The following is a 9076-nucleotide window of genomic DNA, read 5'->3' as shown; positions in this document are numbered from 1 at the left end:
CGTGAAAAATGCCAATCCCCGCGTCGTCAAAGTAGGCCACCCAGAAGGGAAAAACAGCAACGGGGCAGCTCCCCTCTACCATGCTCAAGAGGAGAAACCAGTGCGACACAGTGCCCGTTAAGTTTTGCGATTTTTATGGGCAACAAACCGATGATGGAAGCAGATTCAGTTGTGCATGACCCAAATTTGGCGGTTGAGTTTGCTCGACAAAGTTTTCCACCAGAAGCCCAGCTATCGATAGCCGGTCGACCTGATTTCGACGTGTTTCGGGAGGGCATCCATGGAGCGGTGAAAGGGTTGTATACCACCTATGAGATCGGCATGTGTCTTCGTGTCGCACGGCGGGAGATAGCGCAGAAGGATGAATGCATTCGAAGCTTAGATGCTCGTGCGGAGAAGGCTAAGCGCGAACTAAGAAAGGTCAAAACTGCCAAGACACAATCGGCTGGCCAAGCTAACCCGATTGTGGAAGAAAGGGTGACCCAACGGCTCATAAGTCATGTGATTGCTAATCGAGATACGGCAAGCATGTTTGCAATAGAGGCGGCAAGGACTGGCGCATATGAAAAAGGTTTCCATGAGGGCCAAAAAGTTGGGATACAGAAGACTAAGGAAAATCTCAGCGCGGAGGTCTGCTGATATGAGAATCGTGGATTTAAGCACGGGTGGGTCAAGGCTCTCCATGCCACAGAGGCTCTCCGGGCAACAAGCGTTGATTCGGCGTCGCCGCCATATCAGAGTCATCATTTTCCCTTTACAGCTTTCGAAGTTGAGAAGAGTGATGACGAGGGGGATGCTGAATAAAACTAGACATATTGTATTGTCTAACATAGATTGGGAGTGAATTATGTATTATCGATTAATTCAATGAAACATTTTATTTTAAATGATTGCATGTTGTTTTAATTTATGTTTATAAATTCAGTTATGATCATTTTCCATTTTTTGCCAACTACATTTATGCTTTTTAATCATAATATTCACAAAAAGCACGCTGAATTCGAGGCTTTTATCTTGGCCAATCGTGAAATCCACGAAGGGCGCTCCGAATCCAGAGGCTTACTCGGTTCAAAAGTTTCACTGATGGGGCTCCGAATTCGGAGGCTTTTATCTTGGCCAATCGTGAAATCCACGAAGAGCGCTCCCAATCCGAAGACTTATTCGGCCCAAAGTGTCATTCACTGATGGGGCTCCAAATTCGGTGGCTTTATCTTGGCCAATCGTGAAATATACGATGGGCACTACGAATCCGGAGAATTATTCGGCCCAAAAGTGTCATTCACTGATGGGGCTCCGAATTCGGAGGCTTTTATCTTGGCCACTCATGAAATCCACGAAGGGTGCTCCGAATCTGAAGGCTTACTCGGCCCAAAAGTTTCACTGATGGGGCTCTGAATTCGAAGGCTTTTATCTTGGCCAATCGTAAAATCCACGAAGGGCGCTTTGAATCCGGAGACTTATTCGGCCCAAAAGTGTCATTCACTGATGGGGCTCCGAATTCGGATGCTTTTATCTTGGCCAATCATGAAATATACGAAGGGCACTCCGAATCTGGAGACTTATTCGGCCCAAAAGTGTCATTCATTGATGGGGCTCCGAAATTCGGAGGCTTTTATCTTGCCCAATCATGAAATCCACGAAGGGCGCTCCGAATCCAGAGGCTTACTCGGCCTAAAAGTTTCACAGATGGGGCTCCGAATTCGGAGGCTTTTGCCTTGGGCAATCGTGAAATCCACGAAGGGCGCTCCGAATCCGGAGACTTATTCGGCCCAAAAGTGTCATTCACAGATGGGGCTCCGAATTCGGAGGCTTTTATCTTGGCCAATCGTGAAATCCACGAAGGGCGCTTCGAATCCAGAGGCTTACTCAGCCCAAAAGTTTCACTAATGAGGCTCTGAATTCGGAGGCTTTTACCAATAGTGAAAATCCACGAAGGGCGCTCTGAATCTAGAGACTTATTCGGCCCAAAAGTGTCATTCACTGATGGGGCTCCAAATTCAGAGGCTTTTATCTTGGCCAATCGTGAAATCCACGAAGGGTGCTCCGAATCTGGAGGCTTACTCAGCCCAAAAGTTTCACTGATGGGCTCCAAATTCGGAGGCATTTATCTTGGCCAATCGTGAAATCCACGAAGGGAGCTCCGAATCTGGAGATTTATTCGGCCCAAAAGTGTCATTCACTGATGGGGCTCCAAATTCGGAGGCTTTATCTTGGGCAATCGTGAAATATACGAAGGGCGCTCCGAATCTGGAGGCTTACTCGGCCCAAAAGTTTCACTGATGGGGCTCTGAATTCGGAGGCTTTTATCTTGGCCAATCATGAAATCCACGAAGGGCGCTCCGAATTCGGAAACCTATTCGGCCCAAAAGTTTCATTCACTGATTGGGCTCCGAATTCGGAGGCTTTTATCTTGGCCAATCATGAAATATATGAAGGGCGCTCTGAATTCGGACACTTATTCGGTCCAAAAGTGTCATTCACTGATGGGGCTCCGAATTCAGAGGCTTTTATCTTGGCCAATCATGAAATCCATGAATGGCGCTATGAATCTGGACGCTTACTTGGCACAAAAGTTTCACTGATGGGGCTCTGAATTCAGAGGCTTTTATCTTGGCCAATCGTGAAATGCACGAAGGGCGCTTCAAATCCGGAGACTTATTCGGCCCAAAAGTGTCATTCACTGATGGGGCTCTGAATTCAGAGGCTTTTATCTTGGTCAATCGTGAAATATACGAAGGGCGCTCCGAATCCGGAGCCTTATTCGGCGCAAAAGTATCATTCACTGATAGGGCTCCAAATTCGGAGGCTTTTATCTTGGCCAATCATGAAATCCACGAAAGGAGCTCCGAATTTGGAGGCTTACTCGTCCCAAAAGTTTCACTGGTGAGGCCCCGAATTCGGAGGCTTTTTTCTTGGCCAATCGTGAAATCCACGAAGGGCGCTCTGAATCCGGAGACTTATTTGGCCCAAAAGTGTCATTCACTAATGGGCTCCGAATTCGGAGGCTTTTATCTTCGAACTAAAATTTCATATAGCGAGATAAGAAATCTTGCATTATAAGAGTGAAAGTTGTACACGGTGAATATTCAAAACAAGTTATCATGCCCCACACGTCGGGTAAATGATAAAATTTACGCAAATGCATGGAATTCCAAGGACATGGCAGACTTCTCCCAGACATGTCTTTGAGTCGATATGCCCTGTTCCCGCGATTAAATCGTTCTGTTTGGGGCCGTCCTAGTTAGGACCCAATTTTTGATCAGCCAGATTCCTGGCAGCTGGAAGTACTTTATTCAGGACCAATTTTCCTGGTGCATAGCGGCGTAGCTGAACATGTCGATTATATGACTTAGCAAGCTACTGCTGGTACCGTGCCACGGATGCAAGGGCACGGTCTCTTCATTCTTGAATCAGAGTCAAATCCAAGGCCAGCATCATGTCATTTCGGCCAATATCAAAAACTTTCGATTTGAAGGTTAGGAGGCCGATCTCCAGGGGGATAATTGCTTGGGTTTCGAAGCATAAAGGGAACGACGTTTCCCCAGTGGATCGCCTCAGAGTATTGCGATGAGCCCACAACACACTCAGCAATTCTTTGACCCATCTGCCTTTAGCTTTCTCCAGCCTCTTCTTGATACCACCCAAGATGGCTTTGTTGGAGGCTTCAGCTTGACCATTGCTCTGTGGATAAGCCGAGGTGGAGAAATAGGGCCAAATACCATACGTGCTGCACAATTTTCGGTAGGCGCCACAATCAAACTGGGTGCCGTTGTCTAAAATGAGTACTCTTGGAATGCAAAATCGTGTTATGATATTTTTCCGTACAAAACACCAAATATCAGTATCACGGATGTGTGTTATTGCCTCTGCTTGGACCCATTTTGTGAAGTAATCTATCACAATAATTAAGAATCGCTTATTACCTGGGGCCTGTGGCAATGGCCCGATGATATCAAGCCCCCATTGAGCGAGCGGCCAAGGACTGGTGATTGAGCTCAACTCCTCGGCAAGCAAATGGGTCAATGGGGAAAACTTCTGGCACTGTTCACATTTCTTGGCATAGCACTCGGCATCAGCTCTTATGGTCAGCCAATAGTACCCCTGTGTTAAAGCTCGATGAGCCAAAGAACACCCACCAGAATGGGCACCACAATTACCTTCGTGTATTTCGGTCAAGAGTTCTTCGACTTTATCTAGATGAACTCATTCTAGGTATGGACCAGAAAGGGATATTTTGTAGAGCTTTCCTTGTGGATCTGAGTAATATCGCAGGGCTTTGTTTTGCAGTTTGTGCACTTTTTTCTTGTTCGTCGGGAGCTGTTCGGAAGATAGAAATGCAGTGATGGGGTCCATCCAACTTGGACCTTATTCTAGGATATTAATTTGAATTGACTCTGAGAGGGCAATGCTCGGCTCAGTGATGAATCCTACTTCAATTGTCCGTTTAATTTCTGAGTTGATTGTGGAGACTAGGCAAGCCAGGGCGTCTACATGTGTATTCTGATTCCGGGTTATTTGATTTAATTCATGATGGTCGAATTTTGCAAGCAAATAATTCGTCGTTTTCATGTAAGCAGCCATACGGTCATTTTTGGTTGCGTATTCCCCCTTTAATTGGTTGATGACTAGCTTTGAGTCACAGAAGATAGGCAGACGTCGAGCACCAAGGAGATGTGCATTTCGTAAGCCGGTTAACAACGTTTCGTATTCGGCCTCATTGTTTGATGCTTCGAAGCCTAGTTTGAAAGCCTGCTCGATTATTACCCCATCGGGAACCATGATCACTACACCCGCCCCACTGCCATGTTGGTTGGATGATCCATCACAATACAACTGCCAAATGTCCCCCATGTAAACTCTCCAGTTCGGCTTAGGTTGAATTTGATCAGACTTAAAGTTGGCGAGGCATCCAGTGAATTCGGCCACAAAGTCGGCGAGTGTAGACGTGCCCGAACGTCCTGAGCTCCGCGCGTGAAATGGCGCGAAATCCCAGTTTGTTCATTGGATTACTACAGTTTGGACTCAATGTCACGGTTCTGAATCTAATCTCGCAAAGTGCAATGTAAGACCGATAAATCACCAAAGAATCCAAATTCGACAAATCGTTTTGGAAAATTGATTTTTATAAAAAAGTGCCAAACATGGACTGCTTTGCCAGATACAGAGTCGCCACCTAAATATTTTGTTTTAGGGGATATTTAGGAAACCCTGACTCATGCCTAAGGCCACGTGTCCGTCATCACCAAAGTTGCCTCAGCTCGGGAACTTGGGTACGAGAGGGGAAGGTCATGCAATGAGCACCTCCGCATGCCTGATCAAAGGATCGGCCTATATTAAGCATGATATTTTATTTTTGAAAACACATGTGTTCTTATTCCGGTTTATTAGCCAGTTTACTACGTGATGCGCACAACATACAAGTATAGACTAGATCGCCTAAGTTGGAACAAAACATTGCATATTCGTTTGTTTTGAAAACGGTTTGAAGTTTGCTACTCGCAAGTAGGCTAAATCGAGGATTTCAATGAATTGTTCCAATTCAAACAATCCAACCTTCACCCACAAGCATTCAGGCAGTTAAACACTTAAGCAAATAGCCTTATGGCAAGCATGCTATACATGGCAATCAATAACACACATGCAGTATCGTAGACGTGCTCCGAAGAACTCCCGAGAGAATCTCATTTTGTTCTCTAGCTACTACAATTCAAACTCAATGTCAACCTAATCCCGCAAAGTGCAATGCGAGAGCGATATATCACCAAAGAGTCCAAATCCGGCAAATCATTTTGGAAAACTGATTTTTAAGAAAGAAGTGCCGAACATGGATTACTTTGCCAAATACAGCGTCGCCACCTAAATATTTTGTTTTGGGAAAATTTAGGAAACCCTGACTCGTGCCTAAGGCCACGTGTCCATCATCACCAAAGTTGCCTCGGCTCGTGAACTTGGGTACGATTGGGGAAGGTCATGCAATGAGCACCCCTACTCGCTCGATCCGAAGATCGGCCTGTACTAAGCATTATATCTTGTTTTTGAAATAATGCTTAGTACTTCTCGACCCTCGGACCACCAATCACACATTTCAATGCATGATGGACAAAGAGGCCAAGTGTGCAATTCAATATGGAATGAAATGTACAAAAACACATAAGGAGCCCCAACCTCTATCACGCTTGATCATGAGGCGAGGGATACACACATAATGTAATGCAAACATGCAAGCATGATGCGAACAACTCAAGCATGCAACAAGTATGCAACAAGATAATGCAATGCATCTAATATGCAATAGGCATACAACCTAACATGTAAACATGCATGGCATGCAACAACATGCAAGACAAGCATGTAACAACATGCAAAGATGGACTTCAACTAAAGTGGACAGCTCTTAAACATGCCCAAATCAGTGGCCAAAATGCTAAGAAATGATGGACAAAAGCACATACAAACATGCACATGTAATGGCCTATCACCTAGGCATAAAAGGGCAACTTTCAAGAGCACTTAAAAGGAGATAAATATGGGCATGTGACAAACATGGTAATCTCTGAAATTATGTTAGGAAAGGTGCCAAACTAATCAAACAAAGCTAGTAAATCATGCAAGAAGGGTCAAGGCTCAAGGCTAGCCAAGGGGTTCAAACCATGGCTATGCAAAGCATGAAGCAAATGGCAAGTATGATCCAAAATAGTCCTAGATCAGGTCAAAATGAGCCAAAAACATGCAAGGACCAAAGCCAAAATAAGCTAGAACGAAGGACCAAAACATGAGGCATGCAAGGCCACAAAAGGGGTGTTACACTACACCTATCAAAACCAAACATGGCATGACTTAAGCAATGAAAAACCGAGTTATGGCATGGTAAAACAAGACCGAAAACCCACTTAGATGGCATCCCAAAGACCTAAACATGATGGCACACACAATGACCCATTCATGAGGCATAAAACATCAACTCTTTAAAGCATTAAAGGAGTGACAAGTGCAAGTGTTTGAGCATGAAACATGAACTGAAATGACATAACAAATGATGCCAAATCATTGAAATGAGCCAAGTAAAGCATGCTAGTGACTTGAACACCCAAAGCTAACAAGCTAGAATGCCTTATGGCTATACAAAGCATGGCATATATGGTCAAAACAACTGAAATCAGAGCTTAAGCATGTTACAACAAGGCTAAAAGCTTCATGGAGTCGAGCCAAAATCATGCTAGAAGCTTGGCTTTGACACAAGATGGATGTTAAGGCAATAGAGAGGATTACAAGGCAAGTACATGGTGCATGCAAGAAGCCATTAAACCAACCTTAGACAGAGGTAAAACATGGCAAAATAACACCGAATACTTGCTGAAATGGAGCTAAAACAAGCTAAGCAAACAAGCTACCAATATAAGCGATTTATACAAGCATACAAGACAACAAGGAGAGGAGATGACCCTTTCCTATTTAAGACCTCAAAACCACCTTTTCACTACTGGAAATCCTCTGGATTTCAGTGGTAGAAAGATCATGCAAAGCTAAGAACAAGGGCCAAAAGGGATGGCCTAAAACAAGGCCTAACAAGGCCTTGGAGGGGGTAAACAACCCCAAACCAAAAAGAGACCTTACACAAAGATCTAAAGCATCAAAAATCAGAACTTTTATCAGTTAAGAGCTAACCTTAAAACAATAAGAAAGATGGGCTAAAAGCTTAAGCAAGAATGAGGTATTTAAAGCAAGAATGCTCACCCTTGTAGAACCTCTTCAAGAACAAAGCTCCAGCAGGTTTTCTGAGTTCAAACCAACCCAAGAACTTTGAAATTAGCCTCAGGAGATCCCAGCTCCAAGTGGATGGTGTATTGCTAGGTGTTTGTGTGCAATAGTAAGGCAATACAATACTTTTGAGTACAAAACATGGCTAAACAAGAAGAATAGATACAAAAGTATATCTATCCCTCAAGACTCAATTTTCTGAACCCTTGAGGATGGAGGAGATGGTTCTCTCTTATAGAGAACCAAAAGCAAAGCTTCTTGAGGAAGCTAAGCAAAGGGGCAAATCCCTCCATACACGTGTATAGAGGGGGTGAATCTGCATAAAGCAGATGAACAGGGTTTGGCCAGAGAACATGGCCGGTCAACCAACATAACTGCCGGTCGACCAAATAATGTGCCGATCGGCCAACACTTTTGGCCGATGGCAAGAAAACAAGGCCGATGGCCTTAAGCCTTGGCCGATGGGTTGAGGGGATGGCAAACAAGCCACCCTCTTCCCTCATAAGCAAAACCACAAGTGTTTGGTCCACAACCAAGCACAAAACAGATAAGTTGAGAGATCTTAAGGCAAGGCGCGTAGCCGAGACCTTTGAGAACTCAAAACGAACACGAGCATGGATGATTATCGAGTGTTCAAATGATGACGTCCAAGTCTTGAGGACGGTTAAAAATGGGGTGTCTACAGTTGCTCGTCTTTGACAGAACTCGAAAGTCATAACAATAATAGGATTGAATGTCAAAGCCCAGAGACGACCCATTTTCGACAAGGCCGAAGACTTAGACAAGCATACAAGAAGCAAAGATATGTGCCTGAAGGCAGGGGAGAGATACAAGGAACATGCACGATGCCGAACATAACTTATGATCATGCAAAGAAAGCTATAATGAAGCAAAACATGCAACAGTTTTTAGTAGACGGACACAAATCTAACTACATTACATGCAGAAAGGATGTAAGGGAATTATACAATTCTCGCGATGTCTCACGCGGAGAATACAATACCGTCTGGTTCGTTTGGTGTCGCCAACTTCAAATGAACCGTACATACAATATCTTGCTTGCAAAAGAAAGAAAATTAACAGGTACAATATCGTTAGAAACATGCATAACAATGCAAGTGAAAAGTGCGTGATAATGCAAGTGAAGTGTGAAGTGCATGACAATGCAGGTTGAACGTGCGAAACAATGCAAGTTAGAGACGGTGTGAAACAACGCAAGTAGAATGTGCAAAACAACGCAAGTAAGAGAAAGTGTGAAACATTGCAAGTTAGATGGGTTTACAAAACAACGCAAGTTAGATAAGTTTGTAGAACAATG

Source organism: Camellia sinensis, chromosome 3, assembly GCF_055761805.1.
Source record: "Camellia sinensis isolate YWXY chromosome 3, ASM5576180v1, whole genome shotgun sequence".
Taxonomy (NCBI): domain Eukaryota; kingdom Viridiplantae; phylum Streptophyta; class Magnoliopsida; order Ericales; family Theaceae; genus Camellia; species Camellia sinensis.
The sequence above is the reverse complement of the archived record's forward strand: the minus strand, read 5'-3'. Positions refer to the sequence as shown.